The sequence below is a fragment of the Loxodonta africana genome, unplaced genomic scaffold (genome assembly GCF_030014295.1).
Source record: "Loxodonta africana isolate mLoxAfr1 unplaced genomic scaffold, mLoxAfr1.hap2 scaffold_31, whole genome shotgun sequence".
NCBI classification, from domain to species: domain Eukaryota; kingdom Metazoa; phylum Chordata; class Mammalia; order Proboscidea; family Elephantidae; genus Loxodonta; species Loxodonta africana.
Window position 1 is genome coordinate 702,617 of NW_026975029.1, and position 26,914 is coordinate 729,530.

The 26,914-nt window shown below is 42.4% G+C and overlaps 2 long non-coding RNA genes across 2 annotated transcripts in view; both read left to right on the forward strand.

Annotated features, from left to right (window-relative positions):
• LOC135229465 (uncharacterized) overlaps positions 1-26,914 on the forward strand; it is a 641,317-nt gene that overhangs the window by 289,414 nt on the left and 324,989 nt on the right. The gene's annotated exons all lie outside the window — the stretch shown is intronic.
• Positions 923-26,850, forward strand: LOC135229475 (uncharacterized). Its single transcript, XR_010320172.1, has 3 exons — positions 923-9,978; positions 13,044-23,545; positions 26,613-26,850. It is a non-coding gene; the product is annotated as an uncharacterized LOC135229475 (long non-coding RNA).

Consider the following 26,914-nt stretch of genomic DNA (forward strand, 5'->3'; position numbering starts at 1 on the left):
ACAATCCATCTCATTGAGGGTCTTCTTTCTTGCTAATCCTCTACTTTAGCAAGCATGATGTCCTTTTCCAGGGACTGATCCCTCCTGATAACATGTCCAAAGTAAATGAGACTTAGTCTTGCCATCTTAGCCTCCAAGACGCATTCTGGTTGTACTTCTTCCAAGACAGATTTCTTTGTCCTTTTGGCAGTCCATGGTTTATTCGATACTGTTTGCCAAAAGCATAATTGAAAAGTATCAATTCTTCTTTGATCTTCCTTATTAATTGTCCAGCTTTCACATGCATATGAGAAGATTGAAACACAATGGCTTGGGTCACACACACCATAGTCTTCAAGGCAACGTCTTTGCTTTTCAACACTTAAAGAGTGCTCTAAGTTTTTTTTTTTTTTTTTGCATCAGATTTGCCCAGTGCAATCCGACATTTGATTTCTTGACTGCTACTTCCATGGGTGTTGATTGTGAATCCATGTGAAGCGAAATCCTTGACAATTTCAATCTTTTTTTTTTTTTTATCATGATGTTGCTTATTGGTCCATTTGTGAGGATTTTTGTTGTATGTTGAGGTGTGATCAATCCATACTGAAGGCTGTGGTCTTTGGTCTTCATCAGTAAGTGCTTCAAGTACTCTTCACTTTCAGCAAGCAAGGTTGTATCATCGGCATAACACAGGTTGTTAGTGAATCTTTCTCTAATACTGATGCCCCGTGTTTGTTCATATACCCCAGATTCTCAGATTATTTGCTCAGCATACATATTGAACAGGTCAGTCGAAAGGATACAACCCTGACGCACACCTTTACTGACTTTAAACCACACAGCATCCCTTTGTTCTGTTCGAATGACTGCCAGTTGCTGTGTGTACAAGTTCTTCATGAGCACAATCGACTGTGCCAGAATTTCGCATCTTCACAAAGTTATCCATAATTTTTTATCACCCACACAGTCGAATGCCTTTGCATAGTCAATAAAACAGAGGTAAACATCTTTCCGGTATTCTCTGCTTTCAGCCAGGATCCATCTGACATCAGCAATGATATCCCTGGTTTCACGTCCTCTTCTGAATCCAGCTTAAATTTCTGGTAGTTCTCTGTGCATATACTGCTACAGCTGATCTTCAGCAAAAATGTACTTGGGTGTGATATTAATGATACCGTTCGATAATTTCTGCATTCTGTTGGATCACCTTTCTTGGGAATAGGCATAAAGATGGTCGGCCAGGCAGCTGTCTTCCAAATTTCTTGGCATAGACAAGCGAGCACTTCCAGCACTGAATCTGTTTGTTGAAGCATCCCAGTTGATATTCTGTCCATTCCTGGAGCCTTGTTTTTTGCCAGAGCCTTCAGTGCAGCTTGGACTCTCTCTCGGCTCTGGAGGAAGGTCCTTCTCCTCAATCTTCCCATGGACTGGGAGCTTCTTAGCACAGGAAGCCCGGATCCAAAGCACCGTTTCTGCTCCCAGTGCTTCTTTCTTGGTGGCATGAGGTCCCCATTCTCTGCTGGCTTCCCTTTCTTTTTATCTCTTGTAAAAAAGAGAAAAAAGGATAAAAGGTGGTGCAGGCCAACTCCAGAGAAACTTCCTTTACACTGGATCACGGATATGACCTTAGTAAGGGTGTTATAATCCCACCCTAATCCTCTTTACCATAAAATTACAATCACAAAGTAGAGGATAACCACAAAATACTGGGAATCATGGCCTAACCACGTTGACGCATCTTTTGGGTGGACACATTCAATCCATGACATTCTGCCCAATGGTCTCCAAAAATTCATGTCCTTGCTACATGTAAGACACATTCACCCTATCACATCACATCACAGCAAAAGCCCTAAATCAACTCCAAGTCCAAAATCCACAAATTCTTCTTTACCTGTGAAATCTAGAATACAAGTTTGTTTGCTTCCAAAGTACAATGGCAAACCAGGCACAAACTAGATATTTCCATTACAAATGGGAGAAATTGCAGGGAAAGTAGTGATGACAGGAGTAAAGAAAGTCTATAGAATATATTCCATTAGCCCTCAAGGCTGGAAAATAATCCTCTGTTCTCTGAGAGGATTCACACAATGGCCCTGCCCTCCAGACTCCAGGTATTGGTCGCATTCTCTGGATTCTGAGTCGAGGCCCCTGGGCCCTGGGCTTTAGCTCCGACTTTCAGGCCCAGGCAATAAGACTTACCAAAATAAAATTAAAAACATACATAAATGGATGGAAAAGGTATAATATGCAAACACCAAACAAAAGAATGTTCGACTTGCTTTGCTCATACCAAATAACATAGGTTTCAGAGTAAAAGTATATTAGCATAAACAGACGGAGAATAAAAACAATAAAAGGGTTAATTCACCTAGAAAATATAATAACCCTATGGCAGCGGATTTTTTTTTTCTTTTCTTGGTTTAAAAGTCTATGTCTCTATTACGAGAGATTCAAAATACAATGAAAAAAAAAAAACTAATGGGAGGAGGAGCCAAGATGGCGGACTCGACAGACACATCCTTGGCGCCCTCTTTACAACAAAGACCCGAAAAAACAAGTGAAAGAGTATATTTGTAACAAGCTGGGAGCCTTGAGCATCAAAGGCAAGCTTAGACAACAAACTGAGGGGTAGGGGAAGGAAGGGACCTTTCAGAAGCGGAGAGGAGTTGCCGGCCCTGAATCGTGGGGAGCCCTCAGGCACCATTCCCGGAGCAGCAGAGGTGGCAGCGGCGGGTGGGTCCTAGCGTTTGGCCGCAGTCTCCTCGGGGAGAAGCAGCAGCCACACAGCCCACTCACACCTCCAGAACCTGAACAGAAGGGCACTCTCCGCAAAAGCTAAGTACTTGCGGATATTTTACTGAGCCCCCCCACCCCCACGCCAGCTACAGCGGCTGAATCCCTAGGCCTGAGATAGACCCTGGTGAGCACCTGGAGCCGTCCTCCTGGCCTTGGGGAAGGAAAAAAAATGCAACTGGGGGGAAGAGGTAATTTGCTAGCTCCATTAACTGGGGAATCTCAGGACAGAAGCGACTCCCGTCCAGGCATAAACCGTCTGTGGACCTTGAGCACCTTTCCCTTCTTCATGGACCTGTGTGGGCCTATTTCGGGAGAATAGGCCCTTGTTGGCAAAGTCCAAGCATTTCAGCGGTGCCGTGGAGAGGTGGGCGTTTGATGTTTGACATTGCTTTGCCTATTAAACAGGGTCCTCACCTACCCACATCAGGGACCTGAGGACTGGTAGCTCCACTCAGGTCACCCAGCCACCCGCGACAGGGGTCCAAAGATAACTGGTACCTCCCACTCCTTACAACCTGAAACTTTGGGTGCCCATGGTCCGTCTGCAGGACCCACCCTCCAGCATGCTCTAGGGAACAGAGATGCGTTTTTCTCAGAGACACTTGGGGGTCAGTTCTTAGTCCCCTGCCTTGTTCAGAGCTTGAGCCTCTGCTGCAATCAGATACCGGTATCTACGCCAATCACCCCTGCCCCTCTAAGACTGCAGGACAGAGCCTGTACCACACACTTGATGATCAGCTACCTGGAAACCTGAGCTGAATTCATACAAGAAAACTGAATGGACTCCTAGACTGATATACCTGATAACACATCTAGCCAGCTGGAGACAGGACACCAGAGTTCCAAAGCTGAAAACAATCAAGTTAGCTCACTCAAGCAACCCATAGCGGTATACCAAAACAAAACAAAGCAAGCAGCTACGACACAGGAAGCAAGCATAAACTAAGACAATAACTTATAGATGGCTCGGAGACAACAGTCAATATCAAGTCAGGTAAAGAAACAGACCATGATCACCTCAACAGGCTCTCAGAACAAAGAATCCAGGGATCTTCTAGATGAAAGTGCATTCCTGGAATTACCAGATGCAGAATACAAAAGTTTAATACACAGAACACTTTAGGACATCAGGAAGGAAATGAGGTAATACACAGAACGAGCCAAGGAACACACAGATAAAGCAACTGAAGAAATTAGAAAGATTATTCAGGAACATTATGAAAAGTTTTATAAGCTGGGAAAATCCATAGACACACAACAATAAGGAATTCAGAAGATTAACAATAAAATTACAGATTTAGACAACTCCGTGGAAAGTCAGAGGAGCAGAATTGAGCAAGTAGAAGCTAAAATTTCTGAACTCGAAGTTAAATCACTTGGCACTAATATATTTGAAGAAAAATCAGATAAAAGAATTGAGAAAAATGAAGAAACCTTAAGAATCATGTATGTGGGACTCTATCAAGAGAAATAAGCTACGAGTGATTGGAGTACCAAACAGGGAGGGATAACAGAAAATATAGAGAAAATTGCTGAAGATTTGTTGGCAGAAAACTTTCCAGATGTTGTGAAAGATGACAGGATATCTATCCAAGATGCTCATCGAACTCCACGTAAGGTGGATGTTAAAAGAAAGTCACCAAGCCATATTATAATCAAACTTGCCAAAACCAAAGATGAAGAGAGAACTATAAGAGCAGTGAGGGATAAACAAAAAGTCACCTACAAAGACAGCCAATAAGAATAACCTCGGACTACTCGGCAGAAACCATGCAGGCAAGAAGGCAATGGGATGATAAATTTAAAAAATGGAAGGAAAAAAATTGCCTGCAAACAATCATATATCCAGCAAAACTGTCTCTTAAATATGAAGGTAAAATAAAGACATTTCCAAATAAACACAAGTTTAGGGAATTCCTAAAAACCAAACCAAAACTACACGAAACACTAAAGGGAGTTCTTTGGTTAGAAAATCAATAATATCAGGTATCAACCCAAGACTAGAACACTGGGCAGAGCACCCAGAAGTCAACCCAGACAGGGAAATCCCCCCCCCAAAAACAAAGCAAGATTATTTTAAAAAAGCCTAAAACAGGGCAACAGCAATGTTATTATATAAAAGAAGACAGCATTAAAATAATAAAGAGGGATTAAGAAATGTAATCATACACCTTCCATATGAAGAGGAAGGTACAACAATGCAAAGAAGTAAAAGTTAGTCTTAAATTTAGAAAAATAGGGGTAAATAATACGGTAGCCACAAAGGAGACAAACTGTCCTACTCATCAAAATAAAATACAAGGGAAAAATACAGACTCAGCAGAAACAATATCAACAACAACAAATATGAGGAAAGGACAATATAGAAAGATAATCTACTCAGCATATAAAATCAAGTGGGAAAAGAAACTATGAACAGCACACAAAAAAAGACATCAAAATGATAGTACTAAATTCATAAAAAAAAAAAAAACCTACCCATAATTACCCTGCATGTAAATGGACTAAATGCACCAATACAGAGACAGACAGTGGCAGGATGGATTGAAAAACAAGATCCGTCTCTATGCTGCCTACAAGAGACACACCTTAGACTTAGAGACACACTTAACATCTACTCAATGGTAGAAAACTGAATTATTTCTGGCAGGAGAGACTCTGAAACCTGCTCTTGAACATACAGTAGCTACAACAAAAGGAAGAAATGATGAAATAAAAGAACTGAACAGAAGATTTCAAAGGGCGGTTTGAGACGACAAAGTATTATAAGGAAACTTGCAAAGACGAAGAGTTAGAAAAGCGCAATAGAAGAACACGTTCGGCATTTCTCAGGGTGAAAGAACTGAAGAAAAACTCAAGTCTCAAGTTCCAATATTGAAGGATTCTATGGGAAAAATATTAAACAATGCAGGAAGCATCGAAAGAAGATGGATGGATGGCATACAGAGTCACTGTTTCAAAAAGAAACAGCCAATATCCAAACGTTTCAGGAGGTAGCTAGGCTCAAGAACCTATGGTACCGAAGGAAGAAGTCCAAGCTGCACTGAAGGCACCGGTGAAAAACAAGGCTCCAGGAACTGACAGAGTACCAGCTGAGATGTGTCAATGAACGGATGCAGCACGGGAAGAGCTCGCTTGTCTATGCCAAGGAATTTGGAAGACAGCTACCTGGCCAACCAACTGGAAGAGATCCACACTTGTGCCCATTCCAAAGAAAGGCGATCCAATAGAATGTAGAAATTGTCCAAAATATCATGAATATCACACACAGGTAAAATTTTGCTGAAGATCATTCAAAAGCAGTTGCAGCAGTATAGTGACAGGGAATTGCCAGAAATTCAAGCCCAGTTCTGAAGAGTGCGTGGAACGAGGGATATCGTTGCTGATATCAGATGGATCTTGGCTGAAAGCAGAGAATGCCAAAAAGTCTTTTACCTGTGTTTTATTGACTATGCAAAGGCATTTGACTGTGTGGTTCATAACAAATTATGCACAATCTTGTGAAGAATGGGAATTCCAGAACACTTAATTGTGCTCATGAGGAACCTGTGCTCAGACCAAGACGCAGTCATTAGCACAGAACAAGGGGATACTATGAGGTTTTAAGTTGAGAAAGGTGTATGTTAAGGTTGCATCCTTTCACCATATTTATTCAATCTGTATGGAGGAAATAATTCAAGAAGATAAACTATAAGAAGAAGAAAGCGGGTATCAGGATTGGAAGAAGACTCATTAACAACCTGCAATAGGCAGAGGACACAACTTCTCTTGCTGAAAGTGAAGAGGACGTGAAGCAGTCACTGAAGAAAATCAATGACCACAGCCTTCACTATGAATTACACCACAACACAAAGAAAACAAAAAATCCTCACATATGGATTAATAAGCAACATCATGGTCGATGGAGAGAAGATTGAAGTTGTCAAGGATGTCTTTATACTTGGACCCACAATCCACGCCCATGGAAGTAGCAGCGAAGAAATCAATGACATATTGCATTGGGCAAATGTACTGCGAAAGCCATCTTTAAAGTGTTAAAAACCAAAAATGTCACTTTAAGGACTAAGGTGCGCCTGACCCAGGCCATGGTATTTTCAATCGTCTCATATGCATGCAAAACCTGGAAAATGAATGAGGAAGACTGGAGAGGAATTGATGCCTTCGAATTAAGGTCTTGGCCAAGAATATTGAATATACCATGGACTGCCACAAGAACGAACAAATCTGTCTTGGAAGAAGTACAGCCAGAATGCTCCTTAGAAGGAAGGATGGTGAGATTTTCTTACGCACTTTGGACATGTTATCAGGAGGCACTGGTCCCTCGAGAAGGACATCTTGCGTGGTAAAGTAAAGGGTTGGTGAAAAGAGAGAGACCTTTAAGAAGATGGGTTGACACACTGAGTGCAATACTAGTCTCAAAGATAGCAGCCTTTGTGAGGATGGCGCAGGATCGGCAGTGTTTCCATCTGTACAAAGGGGCGCCGTGAGTCAGAATCCACTGGATAGCACATAACAACAAAAACACAAGTAGATGAGTTGAACTGGGGGAATCACCACCCTGCATCCTTCAAGTCTTTGATGGTGGCAGTTATCTCTATAATTCCTCCAGGAATGCGGTACTGCTTTTGGTTTACTATTTTCCTAGATAGGCAGTTCTAATGGTTTCCCCTTGGCTTTTCCTACCATAATAGCCCTTACTCCACTTGTCTGGAATCCACAAAGGTAGTTCTGCAAGTTGTTGGGTATTCCAATTCCAATTATGTGTTTAGGAACTGGGGAAATCACTACGTGATGGATTCAGGGACCCACTGAATCCACTGTGAAATGAACCAGAGCTATGGCTCCATTAAGAACCTGACTTCCGTACAACCGCTTTCTGACCGGTGGGCCACAGTGACATCTAGGGTCTCCTGGATTCAGTGTCAGTTCAGAGGCAGTATCCAGTAATTCTTACGCTTGTACAGATCAAGTAACTACTCGATAGACTTCCCATCTATTTCACTCCTAGGGACACCATGACTAAGTAGCCAATGCCATGAGTCCATAGGAGTCAGGCTACTCTCATTACTGCTTTGACTCCACTGTCCATTATGTGAACCACACCTACCTTGTTCTTGTCCATTGAGTCACCCGCATGGCCCCTAACACCGTGGGGTCCAATCAGCCCCATTGTAGTTTGGTGTCTTAATTCAGTTAGGGCATCTCCCATTGTGAGATCTGACTTCCATAAAAGAACAATCACAGCAGTCTTCAAGGATGCTGGGGCTCCCTTCACAAATTTATTCCTCACCATTGCGGTAAAAGGTGTGTCCTCTGAGCATTCCATGTGTGGGTCTGTGGGTCTAAGCCGAGAAATCCACTCTAACATGCCAGTTTCCCTAAGCCTTTGGATACCTTCTTCTACTGTGAAATCAAGGCGGGTCTGGCACTTCAGCTGGGTTTAGTGTGGGCCACCGCTTAATCTGTGCTTCACTGAATCAGTCACATAAACTATTAAATCCTTTCCTAAGCTCTCTAGCTGAAACACTGGATGAAGGATCTGTGCTTAGTGGACCCATATCAATGAACTCAGGCTGAGGCAACTTTATGTTCCTTGCACCATTATCCCACACCCATAATAGCAATTCCCACACGTAGTCTCCAGGCTTTTGTTTGTATGTATTAGAAAAGTCAAGCAGTTCTTTTTCTTTTGGAGTGTAGTGTACCTCCCCCTGGATCACATTTTGTGCTTTACCTTTGAGGATAGCAGGGACTTCAGTCTAGTTATAGGCCTAGAAGCAACAATGGGTGTTGGGAATGTGTCTGGAGAACATTCAGCAATGTCTTGTAAGACATCTGCCTTAAGGGATGATGCCCCAGGCAGTGACTCAGACATCACCCTAGTGGACGACTGAGACAAAGGCTCTTCAGACACAACTGGGTTAATCTCAGCAGATGGGGGTCTGAGGGGCTAACAGTTTTCCTGGGGAGGGTGGTTTAGCAGCCAAACATGGAGTAATCCCTTCAGGCGGGAGCTGCTATTTGGTGATGGCCTTGCTATTCCTCAATGAAACTCATTTTCTTTCACTCCTAATAGAGTGTGGGATTTTGTTCTTCAACAACACAAACAAACAGAAAACATGACCAGAGCCTTTGCAGCAGCAAATTAGCTAGGAGAAGATTATAATGTAATGCTTTCAAGTTCTGATTTAAAGTAGAATTCTAACCCAGACAAAATGTGAGGGCAATCAAGGCATTTCCAGACAAGTAAGTAAGAACTTAAACATCTACTTGCAAGGCATGCACCTTGAGGAAACTGTTGGAGAAAGGAAATCAGCACAAAGGACTGATGAGAAAAAAAAAAAAAAAAAGACTGTTTAGGCATAGAAAATAAAAACAGGCATCTGATCTGTCTGTAAAGAGACTAAAGTAACTCTAAGCGCTCAATGTAGTCTTTCACCTTAGGTTTGGCGTTGGCTGTCTAGCAGCTCCAGGTAAGCTTTCCCCCAGGTTCTACCCTCCTTCCCTAGGAATCAACCCATCACCATGAAGGAAATGAGTTGCTTTGCAGATCAAGCTAAAGAATGTGAAGACTTAAGGCAAACTTTTGGTATCAGCCTCCTCAGGTTTCTGACATGCCCAGCAAAGTGAGAGATCATGGAAACTCCTTGTTTCCATTCTCATCTGGAGAGCTAACATTCTGAGCAACGTGATTGTTAACCAACCAGTCTTGAGAATATCCGTCCTGTGGCTGCTTTGTAACCAAGGTGAAACCCCCTTGACCTCCTGTCTTTCAATTGTGTCTTGTAGCCAGTCAATCGACTCACGTAAGCAATAATGACAACGATTGTGCTTTACTTGTCGCGTCTTTGATTGACCTTCGTCACTGTGAACCAACAAGAAAAACTGTAATTTTATTCTCCCCCTTCAGCACTCTGATTACTCCTGATTTGCCTTCTTCCCGTGAGATTCCGGAACGTCAGCCTGAGACTTTGCGATCTCCCACTGCCACGTCTCCGCTGCAATAAATCTCTTTCGATTTTACCTTAAGGGAGCTGGGAAGTCTTTTCTCTCCAACATTTTGGCGTAGTTAATCGGCAGGGTTTTTGGAGTTACCCTTCCCCCGGAGACCCGAAGACCTGAAACACGGGATTCCGGCACCAAGGGCCCCTTTGTGTGCCCCTCGCTGCAGCTTTTTCGGACCCTTCTGGCTGTCTGGGGGTAAGTGCTCCCGAAAAGCAAACTGTGCATTTCCCCGTGGCTCTGTTGAGAATCTAGCCCCGAACTATTTCGGTGCAGCTTTTGCGGAGATTAACCGAAGTCGTTTCTCTGCTCCCGGTTTTTCTTTTTCTCCTTCACGGTGGAATCAGCCTGTAAGCTTGTTGGAACTTCGCGTTCCACCTTTACTGTCCTCGGGAGCCTGTTACAACGTTGGGTTTCCAATTGCGTTCCCAGACTGCCACCTAGTGGCTTCATCTTGTGAAGTGTGGTCCTGATCATCTTTCTTTCTTTTCTCTTGGCTGATTATCCTTTGAACAGCTGTTTGCTGTGGCGTTTTGGGGTTTCGGATCTGGAAGAGCGCAGGGCAAAGCTCCTCATGCGCTTTTGGCAAACCCTGAAAGTGTTACATTTTAAGTGTGTCCTTTGAACTTTCTGTCTTTTGTTTCCGGATTCCAGTCACAGTTTGAACACTTTGGAGCTTGACGAGTCTGCCATCTAGTGGACGAAAATTATCATTCTTCGCAGGAACCTTTTTTCCTTTTGTTTTTCTAAGGCTCCATTTTGGCTTAGATCACCTGGTTGCCACTTGGTAGTGCTTCCTAAGATAGGGAACAGCGCTTCTAAAGACCATAAAGCATTCCCTTCTGGGACTCCCGTTTGATATACGGTCAGGAATTATGGCGCCAATTCAGTTCAGTACCCTCAAAGACGGCCTGCACTTATCAAGGAAAATAGTACTGATCAATGCCTATGTTATGGCAGTTCTGAACTCACTAAGTTAACTTTTCTGTGCAGCAAATTAAAAAAAAAAAAAAAAGACCCAAACCTAGTGTCCTCGAGTCAGACTCATAGCGACCGCATAGGATAGAGTAGAACTTCCCCATAGCTTCCAAAGAACACCTGGCGGATTCGAACTGCTGACCTTTCGGTTAGCAGCAGGAGCACTGAACCACTAGGCCACCAAGTTTTCCAAGAGAATAAAACCAATAAAAGCTCCCAGATTAATCGGACCCAACGGAAGGCCTATTTTAATTGTCTTTTGGAAGCTTTCAAATGGCAAAATGACAGCAAATTTCCTTCATTATGAGATGTATCTAGACAAGCAGAACTGATTAAGGAATCGCAAAGACACTGCCTCAGCAGAACTTCCTTATCATGGAAAAGAGGAAGGGGTTCAAGAGGAAAGGACCAAACCTCCAGTTGAAACCAGCCCCATAGCTGAGATGCCTTTTAAGGTGAAATACCCCAAAACTGGAGGTGGACAGCCTGAGGTTACTGGTGCCTCCTGGTCTAAGGCCAAACTTCACACCATTCTTAGAGTTCCCCAGCCTGTGTGAAGATCCTCAGAAATTTAAGGAAGAATTTAAAATTCTGGCAGAAACTTATGAGTCTGGTCCAGGTGATCTATATAACTTGTTACACATGTTGCTAGGACCTGGGGGTGCTCAAAGGTGGTAGGAAGAAGCTAACCGGAAAGAACCTGAGAAATCATTGTCCATCCAACCAAACGTCTCAGGTACTGATTTGGTAACTCAGACTATACCTCTTACAACAAAATTAACCAAATGTTTTACAAAGATTTTTTCCTATAAGATTGTTTGGGCTAAAGTTCAAGCTTGCAAGCAGGAACAGGGTGAGAATGTTTATCACTACAGACATCGCTTGACCAGACTTTTTATGGAGAATTCAGGGTTGAACCTAGAAGAAGAGGAAAACAGGGTAACTTTTAACACCATTTTTGCAGAAGGATTACAGCTAACTCAGGGTGTAGTCCTTTACAAAAATGGTTTTAGTTAGCTGACTTAGTTAAATGACATCAGTTAAATTTAGAGAATGCGAAAACTTCCCTATACACCACCGTAGCCTACAATTAGCCAAAACCTTAGAACAGAAACTGAGCTGAAAACAAAGGCTCGACAAAATAAATCTATGTCTTTCCAATTACAACAAGTAGAGTTTCCCGGACGCAATCAGAGATTGAAACTTCAATTTAGGAACAGGTCCAGGGCTCCTGGGTCTGGAGTTCCTGGGGTCCACTATTTTTGTAAGAAGTCTGTACATTTTAAGAAGAACTGTCTTAAATTAAAAAGTCAGTCTGCTGGTATAGGATAGGCACAAAGACCAGTGGAATAGAATTCAGAGTTCAGAAATAAACCCATACACCTATAGCCAGTTGATTTCTGACAAGGGTGCTAAGTCCATTCAAAGGGGAATGAATAGCCTCTTCAATAAACGGTGCTGGGACAACAGGATCCCATATGCCAAAGAATGAAGCTGGACCCCTACCTCACACCATATATGAAAATTAACTCAAAATGATTACAGAATTTAAAGAGACATTTCTCCCAAAAGAAATAAAACTCTTAGAAGAAAACAGAGTTAAAACTTCAAAACCTTTTTTTGACAATGAATTCTCTGATACGAAGCCAAAAGCGTGAGCATCAACAACAAAAAATAAACTGGACTTCATCAAGTGAAGTTTTTTGTTTTTTTGTACGTCGAAGGATTTTATCAAGAAAGTGAAGAGATAACCTACAGAATTGAAGAAAAAAAAATGCAAACCAAATATCTGATAGGGGATTCATATCTAAAATATATAAAGAACTCCTACAAATCACCAAAAAAAAAAAAAAAAAAGAGATGAACAACATGTTATGGGTTCAATTGTGTCCCCCCAAAATGTGTGTCAACTTGGTTAGGCCGTGGTTACCGGTATTGTGTGATTGTCCACCATTTTATCAGCCTTGTGATCTTCATATGTGTTGTAAATCTGACCTCTACGATGTTCATTGGAAACCCTGGTGGTGTAGTGGTTAAGAGTTGCGACTGCTAACAAAAAGGTTGGCAGTTCTAATCCACTAGGTGCTCCTCGGAATCCATATGGGGCAGTTCTACTCTCTCCTATAGGGTTGCTATGAGTTGAAATCTACTCAAGGGCAAGGTTTTTTTTTTTTTTTTCCAATGATGTTAATGTGGAAGGGTTAGAGGTAGTTATGTTAATGAGGTAGGACTCAACCTACAAGATTAGATTGTATTTTGAGTGAATCTGTTTTGATATATAACAGGGAGAAGGGAGCAGAGAGACTGGAGGACTTCATTACCACCAAGCAGAAGAGCCAGGAGCATTTGCTTTGAACCAGGGGCCCCTGCACTGAGAAGCTGCTAGATCTGGGGAAGACTGATGACAAGGACCTTCTCCCAGAGCCAACAGAGAGAGAAAGACTTTCCTAGGAGCTGACGCCCTGAATTCAGACTTCTAGTCTCCTAGACTGTGAGAGAATAAATTACTCTTTGTAAAAGCCATCCACGTGTGGTATTTCTGTTGTAACAACACTAGATGACTCAAATAAAACATGGGTAAAGAACTTGAATAGACATTGCTCCCAAGAAAAATATACAAATGTCCAATAACCACATGAAAGTATGCTCAATATCTTTTGTCATTGTTGCTGTTGTTGTTAGGTGCCCGTGAGTCAGTCAGTTCCAACTCATAGTGACCCTACGAACAACAAAAGAAAACACTGCCTGGTCCTATACCATCCTCACAACCACTGTTATGCTTGGGCCCATTGTTGCAGCCACTCTGACAATCCATCTCATTGAGGGTCTTCTTTCTTGCTAATCCTCTACTTTAGCAAGCATGATGTCCTTTTCCAGGGACTGATCCCTCCTGATAACATGTCCAAAGTAAATGAGACTTAGTCTTGCCATCTTAGCCTCCAAGACGCATTCTGGTTGTACTTCTTCCAAGACAGATTTCTTTGTCCTTTTGGCAGTCCATGGTTTATTCGATACTGTTTGCCAAAAGCATAATTGAAAAGTATCAATTCTTCTTTGATCTTCCTTATTAATTGTCCAGCTTTCACATGCATATGAGAAGATTGAAACACAATGGCTTGGGTCACACACACCATAGTCTTCAAGGCAACGTCTTTGCTTTTCAACACTTAAAGAGTGCTCTAAGTTTTTTTTTTTTTTTTTTGCATCAGATTTGCCCAGTGCAATCCGACATTTGATTTCTTGACTGCTACTTCCATGGGTGTTGATTGTGAATCCATGTGAAGCGAAATCCTTGACAATTTCAATCTTTTTTTTTTTTTTATCATGATGTTGCTTATTGGTCCATTTGTGAGGATTTTTGTTGTATGTTGAGGTGTGATCAATCCATACTGAAGGCTGTGGTCTTTGGTCTTCATCAGTAAGTGCTTCAAGTACTCTTCACTTTCAGCAAGCAAGGTTGTATCATCGGCATAACACAGGTTGTTAGTGAATCTTTCTCTAATACTGATGCCCCGTGTTTGTTCATATACCCCAGATTCTCAGATTATTTGCTCAGCATACATATTGAACAGGTCAGTCGAAAGGATACAACCCTGACGCACACCTTTACTGACTTTAAACCACACAGCATCCCTTTGTTCTGTTCGAATGACTGCCAGTTGCTGTGTGTACAAGTTCTTCATGAGCACAATCGACTGTGCCAGAATTTCGCATCTTCGCAAAGTTATCCATAATTTTTTATCACCCACACAGTCGAATGCCTTTGCATAGTCAATAAAACAGAGGTAAACATCTTTCCGGTATTCTCTGCTTTCAGCCAGGATCCATCTGACATCAGCAATGATATCCCTGGTTTCACGTCCTCTTCTGAATCCAGCTTAAATTTCTGGTAGTTCTCTGTGCATATACTGCTACAGCTGATCTTCAGCAAAAATGTACTTGGGTGTGATATTAATGATACCGTTCGATAATTTCTGCATTCTGTTGGATCACCTTTCTTGGGAATAGGCATAAAGATGGTCGGCCAGGCAGCTGTCTTCCAAATTTCTTGGCATAGACAAGCGAGCACTTCCAGCACTGAATCTGTTTGTTGAAGCATCCCAGTTGATATTCTGTCCATTCCTGGAGCCTTGTTTTTTGCCAGAGCCTTCAGTGCAGCTTGGACTCTCTCTCGGCTCTGGAGGAAGGTCCTTCTCCTCAATCTTCCCATGGACTGGGAGCTTCTTAGCACAGGAAGCCCGGATCCAAAGCACCGTTTCTGCTCCCAGTGCTTCTTTCTTGGTGGCATGAGGTCCCCATTCTCTGCTGGCTTCCCTTTCTTTTTATCTCTTGTAAAAAAGAGAAAAAAGGATAAAAGGTGGTGCAGGCCAACTCCAGAGAAACTTCCTTTACACTGGATCACGGATATGACCTTAGTAAGGGTGTTATAATCCCACCCTAATCCTCTTTACCATAAAATTACAATCACAAAGTAGAGGATAACCACAAAATACTGGGAATCATGGCCTAACCACGTTGACGCATCTTTTGGGTGGACACATTCAATCCATGACATTCTGCCCAATGGTCTCCAAAAATTCATGTCCTTGCTACATGTAAGACACATTCACCCTATCACATCACATCACAGCAAAAGCCCTAAATCAACTCCAAGTCCAAAATCCACAAATTCTTCTTTACCTGTGAAATCTAGAATACAAGTTTGTTTGCTTCCAAAGTACAATGGCAAACCAGGCACAAACTAGATATTTCCATTACAAATGGGAGAAATTGCAGGGAAAGTAGTGATGACAGGAGTAAAGAAAGTCTATAGAATATATTCCATTAGCCCTCAAGGCTGGAAAATAATCCTCTGTTCTCTGAGAGGATTCACACAATGGCCCTGCCCTCCAGACTCCAGGTATTGGTCGCATTCTCTGGATTCTGAGTCGAGGCCCCTGGGCCCTGGGCTTTAGCTCCGACTTTCAGGCCCAGGCAATAAGACTTACCAAAATAAAATTAAAAACATACATAAATGGATGGAAAAGGTATAATATGCAAACACCAAACAAAAGAATGTTCGACTTGCTTTGCTCATACCAAATAACATAGGTTTCAGAGTAAAAGTATATTAGCATAAACAGACGGAGAATAAAAACAATAAAAGGGTTAATTCACCTAGAAAATATAATAACCCTATGGCAGCGGATTTTTTTTTTCTTTTCTTGGTTTAAAAGTCTATGTCTCTATTACGAGAGATTCAAAATACAATGAAAAAAAAAAAACTAATGGGAGGAGGAGCCAAGATGGCGGACTCGACAGACACATCCTTGGCGCCCTCTTTACAACAAAGACCCGAAAAAACAAGTGAAAGAGTATATTTGTAACAAGCTGGGAGCCTTGAGCATCAAAGGCAAGCTTAGACAACAAACTGAGGGGTAGGGGAAGGAAGGGACCTTTCAGAAGCGGAGAGGAGTTGCCGGCCCTGAATCGTGGGGAGCCCTCAGGCACCATTCCCGGAGCAGCAGAGGTGGCAGCGGCGGGTGGGTCCTAGCGTTTGGCCGCAGTCTCCTCGGGGAGAAGCAGCAGCCACACAGCCCACTCACACCTCCAGAACCTGAACAGAAGGGCACTCTCCGCAAAAGCTAAGTACTTGCGGATATTTTACTGAGCCCCCCCACCCCCACGCCAGCTACAGCGGCTGAATCCCTAGGCCTGAGATAGACCCTGGTGAGCACCTGGAGCCGTCCTCCTGGCCTTGGGGAAGGAAAAAAAATGCAACTGGGGGGAAGAGGTAATTTGCTAGCTCCATTAACTGGGGAATCTCAGGACAGAAGCGACTCCCGTCCAGGCATAAACCGTCTGTGGACCTTGAGCACCTTTCCCTTCTTCATGGACCTGTGTGGGCCTATTTCGGGAGAATAGGCCCTTGTTGGCAAAGTCCAAGCATTTCAGCGGTGCCGTGGAGAGGTGGGCGTTTGATGTTTGACATTGCTTTGCCTATTAAACAGGGTCCTCACCTACCCACATCAGGGACCTGAGGACTGGTAGCTCCACTCAGGTCACCCAGCCACCCGCGACAGGGGTCCAAAGATAACTGGTACCTCCCACTCCTTACAACCTGAAACTTTGGGTGCCCATGGTCCGTCTGCAGGACCCACCCTCCAGCATGCTCTAGGGAACAGAGATGCGTTTTTCTCAGAGACACTTGGGGGTCAGTTCTTAGTCCCCTGCCTTGTTCAGAGCTTGAGCCTCTGCTGCAATCAGATACCGGTATCTACGCCAATCACCCCTGCCCCTCTAAGACTGCAGGACAGAGCCTGTACCACACACTTGATGATCAGCTACCTGGAAACCTGAGCTGAATTCATACAAGAAAACTGAATGGACTCCTAGACTGATATACCTGATAACACATCTAGCCAGCTGGAGACAGGACACCAGAGTTCCAAAGCTGAAAACAATCAAGTTAGCTCACTCAAGCAACCCATAGCGGTATACCAAAACAAAACAAAGCAAGCAGCTACGACACAGGAAGCAAGCATAAACTAAGACAATAACTTATAGATGGCTCGGAGACAACAGTCAATATCAAGTCAGGTAAAGAAACAGACCATGATCACCTCAACAGGCTCTCAGAACAAAGAATCCAGGGATCTTCTAGATGAAAGTGCATTCCTGGAATTACCAGATGCAGAATACAAAAGTTTAATACACAGAACACTTTAGGACATCAGGAAGGAAATGAGGTAATACACAGAACGAGCCAAGGAACACACAGATAAAGCAACTGAAGAAATTAGAAAGATTATTCAGGAACATTATGAAAAGTTTTATAAGCTGGGAAAATCCATAGACACACAACAATAAGGAATTCAGAAGATTAACAATAAAATTACAGATTTAGACAACTCCGTGGAAAGTCAGAGGAGCAGAATTGAGCAAGTAGAAGCTAAAATTTCTGAACTCGAAGTTAAATCACTTGGCACTAATATATTTGAAGAAAAATCAGATAAAAGAATTGAGAAAAATGAAGAAACCTTAAGAATCATGTATGTGGGACTCTATCAAGAGAAATAAGCTACGAGTGATTGGAGTACCAAACAGGGAGGGATAACAGAAAATATAGAGAAAATTGCTGAAGATTTGTTGGCAGAAAACTTTCCAGATGTTGTGAAAGATGACAGGATATCTATCCAAGATGCTCATCGAACTCCACGTAAGGTGGATGTTAAAAGAAAGTCACCAAGCCATATTATAATCAAACTTGCCAAAACCAAAGATGAAGAGAGAACTATAAGAGCAGTGAGGGATAAACAAAAAGTCACCTACAAAGACAGCCAATAAGAATAACCTCGGACTACTCGGCAGAAACCATGCAGGCAAGAAGGCAATGGGATGATAAATTTAAAAAATGGAAGGAAAAAAATTGCCTGCAAACAATCATATATCCAGCAAAACTGTCTCTTAAATATGAAGGTAAAATAAAGACATTTCCAAATAAACACAAGTTTAGGGAATTCCTAAAAACCAAACCAAAACTACACGAAACACTAAAGGGAGTTCTTTGGTTAGAAAATCAATAATATCAGGTATCAACCCAAGACTAGAACACTGGGCAGAGCACCCAGAAGTCAACCCAGACAGGGAAATCCCCCCCCCAAAAACAAAGCAAGATTATTTTAAAAAAGCCTAAAACAGGGCAACAGCAATGTTATTATATAAAAGAAGACAGCATTAAAATAATAAAGAGGGATTAAGAAATGTAATCATACACCTTCCATATGAAGAGGAAGGTACAACAATGCAAAGAAGTAAAAGTTAGTCTTAAATTTAGAAAAATAGGGGTAAATAATACGGTAGCCACAAAGGAGACAAACTGTCCTACTCATCAAAATAAAATACAAGGGAAAAATACAGACTCAGCAGAAACAATATCAACAACAACAAATATGAGGAAAGGACAATATAGAAAGATAATCTACTCAGCATATAAAATCAAGTGGGAAAAGAAACTATGAACAGCACACAAAAAAAGACATCAAAATGATAGTACTAAATTCATAAAAAAAAAAAAAACCTACCCATAATTACCCTGCATGTAAATGGACTAAATGCACCAATACAGAGACAGACAGTGGCAGGATGGATTGAAAAACAAGATCCGTCTCTATGCTGCCTACAAGAGACACACCTTAGACTTAGAGACACACTTAACATCTACTCAATGGTAGAAAACTGAATTATTTCTGGCAGGAGAGACTCTGAAACCTGCTCTTGAACATACAGTAGCTACAACAAAAGGAAGAAATGATGAAATAAAAGAACTGAACAGAAGATTTCAAAGGGCGGTTTGAGACGACAAAGTATTATAAGGAAACTTGCAAAGACGAAGAGTTAGAAAAGCGCAATAGAAGAACACGTTCGGCATTTCTCAGGGTGAAAGAACTGAAGAAAAACTCAAGTCTCAAGTTCCAATATTGAAGGATTCTATGGGAAAAATATTAAACAATGCAGGAAGCATCGAAAGAAGATGGATGGATGGCATACAGAGTCACTGTTTCAAAAAGAAACAGCCAATATCCAAACGTTTCAGGAGGTAGCTAGGCTCAAGAACCTATGGTACCGAAGGAAGAAGTCCAAGCTGCACTGAAGGCACCGGTGAAAAACAAGGCTCCAGGAACTGACAGAGTACCAGCTGAGATGTGTCAATGAACGGATGCAGCACGGGAAGAGCTCGCTTGTCTATGCCAAGGAATTTGGAAGACAGCTACCTGGCCAACCAACTGGAAGAGATCCACACTTGTGCCCATTCCAAAGAAAGGCGATCCAATAGAATGTAGAAATTGTCCAAAATATCATGAATATCACACACAGGTAAAATTTTGCTGAAGATCATTCAAAAGCAGTTGCAGCAGTATAGTGACAGGGAATTGCCAGAAATTCAAGCCCAGTTCTGAAGAGTGCGTGGAACGAGGGATATCGTTGCTGATATCAGATGGATCTTGGCTGAAAGCAGAGAATGCCAAAAAGTCTTTTACCTGTGTTTTATTGACTATGCAAAGGCATTTGACTGTGTGGTTCATAACAAATTATGCACAATCTTGTGAAGAATGGGAATTCCAGAACACTTAATTGTGCTCATGAGGAACCTGTGCTCAGACCAAGACGCAGTCATTAGCACAGAACAAGGGGATACTATGAGGTTTTAAGTTGAGAAAGGTGTATGTTAAGGTTGCATCCTTTCACCATATTTATTCAATCTGTATGGAGGAAATAATTCAAGAAGATAAACTATAAGAAGAAGAAAGCGGGTATCAGGATTGGAAGAAGACTCATTAACAACCTGCAATAGGCAGAGGACACAACTTCTCTTGCTGAAAGTGAAGAGGACGTGAAGCAGTCACTGAAGAAAATCAATGACCACAGCCTTCACTATGAATTACACCACAACACAAAGAAAACAAAAAATCCTCACATATGGATTAATAAGCAACATCATGGTCGATGGAGAGAAGATTGAAGTTGTCAAGGATGTCTTTATACTTGGACCCACAATCCACGCCCATGGAAGTAGCAGCGAAGAAATCAATGACATATTGCATTGGGCAAATGTACTGCGAAAGCCATCTTTAAAGTGTTAAAAACCAAAAATGTCACTTTAAGGACTAAGGTGCGCCTGACCCAGGCCATGGTATTTTCAATCGTCTCATATGCATGCAAAACCTGGAAAATGAATGAGGAAGACTGGAGAGGAATTGATGCCTTCGAATTAAGGTCTTGGCCAAGAATATTGAATATACCATGGACTGCCACAAGAACGAACAAATCTGTCTTGGAAGAAGTACAGCCAGAATGCTCCTTAGAAGGAAGGATGGTGAGATTTTCTTACGCACTTTGGACATGTTATCAGGAGGCACTGGTCCCTCGAGAAGGACATCTTGCGTGGTAAAGTAAAGGGTTGGTGAAAAGAGAGAGACCTTTAAGAAGATGGGTTGACACACTGAGTGCAATACTAGTCTCAAAGATAGCAGCCTTTGTGAGGATGGCGCAGGATCGGCAGTGTTTCCATCTGTACAAAGGGGCGCCGTGAGTCAGAATCCACTGGATAGCACATAACAACAAAAACACAAGTAGATGAGTTGAACTGGGGGAATCACCACCCTGCATCCTTCAAGTCTTTGATGGTGGCAGTTATCTCTATAATTCCTCCAGGAATGCGGTACTGCTTTTGGTTTACTATTTTCCTAGATAGGCAGTTCTAATGGTTTCCCCTTGGCTTTTCCTACCATAATAGCCCTTACTCCACTTGTCTGGAATCCACAAAGGTAGTTCTGCAAGTTGTTGGGTATTCCAATTCCAATTATGTGTTTAGGAACTGGGGAAATCACTACGTGATGGATTCAGGGACCCACTGAATCCACTGTGAAATGAACCAGAGCTATGGCTCCATTAAGAACCTGACTTCCGTACAACCGCTTTCTGACCGGTGGGCCACAGTGACATCTAGGGTCTCCTGGATTCAGTGTCAGTTCAGAGGCAGTATCCAGTAATTCTTACGCTTGTACAGATCAAGTAACTACTCGATAGACTTCCCATCTATTTCACTCCTAGGGACACCATGACTAAGTAGCCAATGCCATGAGTCCATAGGAGTCAGGCTACTCTCATTACTGCTTTGACTCCACTGTCCATTATGTGAACCACACCTACCTTGTTCTTGTCCATTGAGTCACCCGCATGGCCCCTAACACCGTGGGGTCCAATCAGCCCCATTGTAGTTTGGTGTCTTAATTCAGTTAGGGCATCTCCCATTGTGAGATCTGACTTCCATAAAAGAACAATCACAGCAGTCTTCAAGGATGCTGGGGCTCCCTTCACAAATTTATTCCTCACCATTGCGGTAAAAGGTGTGTCCTCTGAGCATTCCATGTGTGGGTCTGTGGGTCTAAGCCGAGAAATCCACTCTAACATGCCAGTTTCCCTAAGCCTTTGGATACCTTCTTCTACTGTGAAATCAAGGCGGGTCTGGCACTTCAGCTGGGTTTAGTGTGGGCCACCGCTTAATCTGTGCTTCACTGAATCAGTCACATAAACTATTAAATCCTTTCCTAAGCTCTCTAGCTGAAACACTGGATGAAGGATCTGTGCTTAGTGGACCCATATCAATGAACTCAGGCTGAGGCAACTTTATGTTCCTTGCACCATTATCCCACACCCATAATAGCAATTCCCACACGTAGTCTCCAGGCTTTTGTTTGTATGTATTAGAAAAGTCAAGCAGTTCTTTTTCTTTTGGAGTGTAGTGTACCTCCCCCTGGATCACATTTTGTGCTTTACCTTTGAGGATAGCAGGGACTTCAGTCTAGTTATAGGCCTAGAAGCAACAATGGGTGTTGGGAATGTGTCTGGAGAACATTCAGCAATGTCTTGTAAGACATCTGCCTTAAGGGATGATGCCCCAGGCAGTGACTCAGACATCACCCTAGTGGACGACTGAGACAAAGGCTCTTCAGACACAACTGGGTTAATCTCAGCAGATGGGGGTCTGAGGGGCTAACAGTTTTCCTGGGGAGGGTGGTTTAGCAGCCAAACATGGAGTAATCCCTTCAGGCGGGAGCTGCTATTTGGTGATGGCCTTGCTATTCCTCAATGAAACTCATTTTCTTTCACTCCTAATAGAGTGTGGGATTTTGTTCTTCAACAACACAAACAAACAGAAAACATGACCAGAGCCTTTGCAGCAGCAAATTAGCTAGGAGAAGATTATAATGTAATGCTTTCAAGTTCTGATTTAAAGTAGAATTCTAACCCAGACAAAATGTGAGGGCAATCAAGGCATTTCCAGACAAGTAAGTAAGAACTTAAACATCTACTTGCAAGGCATGCACCTTGAGGAAACTGTTGGAGAAAGGAAATCAGCACAAAGGACTGATGAGAAAAAAAAAAAAAAAAAAAGACTGTTTAGGCATAGAAAATAAAAACAGGCATCTGATCTGTCTGTAAAGAGACTAAAGTAACTCTAAGCGCTCAATGTAGTCTTTCACCTTAGGTTTGGCGTTGGCTGTCTAGCAGCTCCAGGTAAGCTTTCCCCCAGGTTCTACCCTCCTTCCCTAGGAATCAACCCATCACCATGAAGGAAATGAGTTGCTTTGCGGATCAAGCTAAAGAATGTGAAGACTTAAGGCAAACTTTTGGTATCAGCCTCCTCAGGTTTCTGACATGCCCAGCAAAGTGAGAGATCATGGAAACTCCTTGTTTCCATTCTCATCTGGAGAGCTAACATTCTGAGCAACGTGATTGTTAACCAACCAGTCTTGAGAATATCCGTCCTGTGGCTGCTTTGTAACCAAGGTGAAACCCCCTTGACCTCCTGTCTTTCAATTGTGTCTTGTAGCCAGTCAATCGGCTCACGTAAGCAATAATGACAACGATTGTGCTTTACTTGTCGCGTCTTTGATTGACCTTCGTCACTGTGAACCAACAAGAAAAACTGTAATTTTATTCTCCCCCTTCAGCACTCTGATTACTCCTGATTTGCCTTCTTCCCGTGAGATTCCGGAACGTCAGCCTGAGACTTTGCGATCTCCCACTGCCACGTCTCCGCTGCAATAAATCTCTTTCGATTTTACCTTAAGGGAGCTGGGAAGTCTTTTCTCTCCAACATTTTGGCGTAGTTAATCGGCAGGGTTTTTGGAGTTACCCTTCCCCCGGAGACCCGAAGACCTGAAACACGGGATTCCGGCACCAAGGGCCCCTTTGTGTGCCCCTCGCTGCAGCTTTTTCGGACCCTTCTGGCTGTCTGGGGGTAAGTGCTCCCGAAAAGCAAACTGTGCATTTCCCCGTGGCTCTGTTGAGAATCTAGCCCCGAACTATTTCGGTGCAGCTTTTGCGGAGATTAACCGAAGTCGTTTCTCTGCTCCCGGTTTTTCTTTTTCTCCTTCACGGTGGAATCAGCCTGTAAGCTTGTTGGAACTTCGCGTTCCACCTTTACTGTCCTCGGGAGCCTGTTACAACGTTGGGTTTCCAATTGCGTTCCCAGACTGCCACCTAGTGGCTTCATCTTGTGAAGTGTGGTCCTGATCATCTTTCTTTCTTTTCTCTTGGCTGATTATCCTTTGAACAGCTGTTTGCTGTGGCGTTTTGGGGTTTCGGATCTGGAAGAGCGCAGGGCAAAGCTCCTCATGCGCTTTTGGCAAACCCTGAAAGTGTTACATTTTAAGTGTGTCCTTTGAACTTTCTGTCTTTTGTTTCCGGATTCCAGTCACAGTTTGAACACTTTGGAGCTTGACGAGTCTGCCATCTAGTGGACGAAAATTATCATTCTTCGCAGGAACCTTTTTTCCTTTTGTTTTTCTAAGGCTCCATTTTGGCTTAGATCACCTGGTTGCCACTTGGTAGTGCTTCCTAAGATAGGGAACAGCGCTTCTAAAGACCATAAAGCATTCCCTTCTGGGACTCCCGTTTGATATACGGTCAGGAATTATGGCGCCAATTCAGTTCAGTACCCTCAAAGACGGCCTGCACTTATCAAGGAAAATAGTACTGATCAATGCCTATGTTATGGCAGTTCTGAACTCACTAAGTTAACTTTTCTGTGCAGCAAATTAAAAAAAAAAAAAAAAGACCCAAACCTAGTGTCCTCGAGTCAGACTCATAGCGACCGCATAGGATAGAGTAGAACTTCCCCATAGCTTCCAAAGAACACCTGGCGGATTCGAACTGCTGACCTTTCGGTTAGCAGCAGGAGCACTGAACCACTAGGCCACCAAGTTTTCCAAGAGAATAAAACCAATAAAAGCTCCCAGATTAATCGGACCCAACGGAAGGCCTATTTTAATTGTCTTTTGGAAGCTTTCAAATGGCAAAATGACAGCAAATTTCCTTCATTATGAGATGTATCTAGACAAGCAGAACTGATTAAGGAATCGCAAAGACACTGCCTCAGCAGAACTTCCTTATCATGGAAAAGAGGAAGGGGTTCAAGAGGAAAGGACCAAACCTCCAGTTGAAACCAGCCCCATAGCTGAGATGCCTTTTAAGGTGAAATACCCCAAAACTGGAGGTGGACAGCCTGAGGTTACTGGTGCCTCCTGGTCTAAGGCCAAACTTCACACCATTCTTAGAGTTCCCCAGCCTGTGTGAAGATCCTCAGAAATTTAAGGAAGAATTTAAAATTCTGGCAGAAACTTATGAGTCTGGTCCAGGTGATCTATACAACTTGTTACACATGTTGCTAGGACCTGGGGGTGCTCAAAGGTGGTAGGAAGAAGCTAACCGGAAAGAACCTGAGAAATCATTGTCCATCCAACCAAACGTCTCAGGTACTGATTTGGTAACTCAGACTATACCTCTTACAACAAAATTAACCAAATGTTTTACAAAGATTTTTTCCTATAAGATTGTTTGGGCTAAAGTTCAAGCTTGCAAGCAGGAACAGGGTGAGAATGTTTATCACTACAGACATCGCTTGACCAGACTTTTTATGGAGAATTCAGGGTTGAACCTAGAAGAAGAGGAAAACAGGGTAACTTTTAACACCATTTTTGCAGAAGGATTACAGCTAACTCAGGGTGTAGTCCTTTACAAAAATGGTTTTAGTTAGCTGACTTAGTTAAATGACATCAGTTAAATTTAGAGAATGCGAAAACTTCCCTATACACCACCGTAGCCTACAATTAGCCAAAACCTTAGAACAGAAACTGAGCTGAAAACAAAGGCTCGACAAAATAAATCTATGTCTTTCCAATTACAACAAGTAGAGTTTCCCGGACGCAATCAGAGATTGAAACTTCAATTTAGGAACAGGTCCAGGGCTCCTGGGTCTGGAGTTCCTGGGGTCCACTATTTTTGTAAGAAGTCTGTACATTTTAAGAAGAACTGTCTTAAATTAAAAAGTCAGTCTGCTGGTATAGGATAGGCACAAAGACCAGTGGAATAGAATTCAGAGTTCAGAAATAAACCCATACACCTATAGCCAGTTGATTTCTGACAAGGGTGCTAAGTCCATTCAAAGGGGAATGAATAGCCTCTTCAATAAACGGTGCTGGGACAACAGGATCCCATATGCCAAAGAATGAAGCTGGACCCCTACCTCACACCATATATGAAAATTAACTCAAAATGATTACAGAATTTAAAGAGACATTTCTCCCAAAAGAAATAAAACTCTTAGAAGAAAACAGAGTTAAAACTTCAAAACCTTTTTTTGACAATGAATTCTCTGATACGAAGCCAAAAGCGTGAGCATCAACAACAAAAAATAAACTGGACTTCATCAAGTGAAGTTTTTTGTTTTTTTGTACGTCGAAGGATTTTATCAAGAAAGTGAAGAGATAACCTACAGAATTGAAGAAAAAAAAATGCAAACCAAATATCTGATAGGGGATTCATATCTAAAATATATAAAGAACTCCTACAAATCACCAAAAAAAAAAAAAAAAAAAAGAGATGAACAACATGTTATGGGTTCAATTGTGTCCCCCCAAAATGTGTGTCAACTTGGTTAGGCCGTGGTTACCGGTATTGTGTGATTGTCCACCATTTTATCAGCCTTGTGATCTTCATATGTGTTGTAAATCTGACCTCTACGATGTTCATTGGAAACCCTGGTGGTGTAGTGGTTAAGAGTTGCGACTGCTAACAAAAAGGTTGGCAGTTCTAATCCACTAGGTGCTCCTCGGAATCCATATGGGGCAGTTCTACTCTCTCCTATAGGGTTGCTATGAGTTGAAATCTACTCAAGGGCAAGGTTTTTTTTTTTTTTTTCCAATGATGTTAATGTGGAAGGGTTAGAGGTAGTTATGTTAATGAGGTAGGACTCAACCTACAAGATTAGATTGTATTTTGAGTGAATCTGTTTTGATATATAACAGGGAGAAGGGAGCAGAGAGACTGGAGGACTTCATTACCACCAAGCAGAAGAGCCAGGAGCATTTGCTTTGAACCAGGGGCCCCTGCACTGAGAAGCTGCTAGATCTGGGGAAGACTGATGACAAGGACCTTCTCCCAGAGCCAACAGAGAGAGAAAGACTTTCCTAGGAGCTGACGCCCTGAATTCAGACTTCTAGTCTCCTAGACTGTGAGAGAATAAATTACTCTTTGTAAAAGCCATCCACGTGTGGTATTTCTGTTGTAACAACACTAGATGACTCAAATAAAACATGGGTAAAGAACT